Below are 2570 nucleotides of genomic sequence, written 5' to 3' on the forward strand. Positions count from 1 at the left end.
GATCTTCCACAGAATATTATGGTTAAAGGAGATCAGCATTTGTGGCAGAGAAGGCTTGGTATCCACCAAAGATTCATGACCTGTTTCCATTTAGATAAGCTGATGCTAGGAAGCACAGAGCAACCAGGCAACACATTCCCCAACCTCCTTTGCATTTAGTGTCAGTCTGTGACTAGCTCTTAAGTAACTTAAGTAAACTTAAACTTAAGAAACTTAAGTAAAAATGATGTGTGTTGCTTACAGAGTTAGGTAGTTAAGGAATGTTTGTCTTTCTCTGTCCTTGCTCTTTGTCTATTAAATGTCAATGCTTGAAGCAACTGCAAGGCACCTTGGAGATATGGTGGGTTCAGTTCCAGACCACCACAATAAGGTAAATATCACAATAAGGTGAGTCACCCATTTTTTTTGGTTTCCAAATGCATATAGAGGTTATGTTTACACTATACTGTAGTTTATTAAGTGTGCAATATCATTATGTCTAAAACAAGTAAATACCTTAATTAAAAATACTTCACTGCTAAAAATTGCAAACCATTATCTGAGTCTTCAACGAATCATAATCTTTTGCTGCTGGAGGGTTTTACCCTGATGTTGATGGCCGCTGACTGATCAGGGTGGTGGTTATTCTGAAGGTGGGGGTGGCTCATGGCAAGTTCTTAAAATAAGACAACAATGAAGTTTTCCACATCAGTTGACTGTTTCTTTTAGGAACTATTTCCCCTGTAGTGTGCAGTGCTGTTTGATAACATTTTAACCACAGTAGAACTTCTTTCAAAATTGGCTTCAATCCTCTCAAACCCTGCTGCTGTTTTATCAAATAAGTTTATGTAATGTTCTAAATCCTTTGTTGTCATTTTAACAATCTTCACAGCATCTTCACCAGGAGTAGATTCCGTTTCAAGAAATTTCTTTCTTTGCTCATCCATAAGAAGCAACGCCTCATCCCTTAGAGTTTTATCCTGAGCTTTCAGCAATTCAGTCACATCTTCAGGCTCCATTTCTAATTCTACTTCTCTTGCTATTTTTTTCTGCATCTACATTTACTTCCTCCACTGAAGTCTTGAACCCCTTAAAGTCATCAATGAAGGTTAGAATCAACTTCTTCCAGACTCCTGTTAATGTTGATATTCTGACCTCTTCCCATGAATGATGCATGTTCTTCATGGCATCTAGAATGGTGAATCCTTTCCAGAACGTTTTCAATTTACTTTGCTCAGATCCACCAGAGAAGTCACTATCTGTGGCAGCTATAGCCTTAGGAAATGTATTTCGTAAATAATAAGACTCACAATTCAAAATTACTCCTTGATCCATGGGCTTCAGAATGGATATTGTGTTAGCAGGCATGAAAATAACATTAATCTCATTGTACCTGTTCATCACTCCATCAGAGCTCTTGGGTGACCAGATGGATTGTCAATAAGAAGTACTATTTTGAGGGCTTCCCTGGTGGCACAGTGGTTAAGAATCCACCTGCCAAGGCAGGGGACACGGGTTCGAGCCTTGGTCCAGGAAGATCCCACATACCCCAGAGCAGCTAAGCCCATGCTCCACAGCTACTGAGCCCACACACCACAACTACTGAAACCTTTGTGCCTAGAACCCATGCTCTGCAACAAAAGAAGCCACCACAATGAGTAGCCCATGCACCACAATGAAGAGTAGCCCCCGCTCGCTGCAACTAGAGAAAGCCCGCACGCAGCAATGAAGACCCAACACAGCCAAAAATAAAATAAATAAACTTTTTAAAAAATGAGAAGTAATATTCTGAAAGGAATCTTTTTATTTTCTTTTTTTCCTGGGCAGTAAGTCTCAACAGTGGCCTTAAAATTTTCAGTAAACCATGTTGTAAACAGATGTGCTGTCATCTAGCCTTTGTTGTTCCATTTATAGAGCACAGGCTGGGTAGATTTAGCATAATTCTTAAGGGCCCTGGGATTTTAGGAATGGTAAATTAGCATTGGCTTCAACTTAAAGTCACTAACTGCATTAGCCCCTAACAATAGAGTCAGCCTGTCCTTTGAAGCTTCAAAGCCAGGCATTGCCTTCTCCTCTCTAGCCATGAAAGTCCTAGATGGCATCTTTTTCTAATATAAGTCTGTTTTATCTCCATTGAAAATATGTTGTTTAGTGTAGCCACCTTCATTAATTATCTTAGCTAGATCTGGATAATTTGCCACAGCTTCTACATCAATCAGTACTTGCTGCTTCATGTTGCACTTTTATGTTAGGGAGATGGCTTCTTTCCTTAAACCTCATGAACCAACCAACCTCTGCTAAACTTCAGACTTTTCTTCTGCAGCTTCCTTGACTCTCTCAGCTTTCATAGACTTGAAGAAGGTTATGGCCTTGTTCTGTATTAGGCTTTGGCTTAAGGGGACGTTGTGGCTGGTTTGATTTTCTATTCAGACAACTCAGACTTTCTTTATCTCAGCAATAAGGCTGTTTCACCCTCTTATGATTCATGTGTTCACTGGAGTAGCACTTTTAATTTCCTTTAAGAAATTTTCCTTTGCATTCATTCACAACTTGGTTAACTGGTATACAAGAGGCCTAGCTTTTGGCCCATC

The sequence above is a fragment of the Tursiops truncatus genome, chromosome 4, assembly GCF_011762595.2.
Source record: "Tursiops truncatus isolate mTurTru1 chromosome 4, mTurTru1.mat.Y, whole genome shotgun sequence".
Classification (NCBI taxonomy): Eukaryota; Metazoa; Chordata; class Mammalia; order Artiodactyla; family Delphinidae; genus Tursiops; species Tursiops truncatus.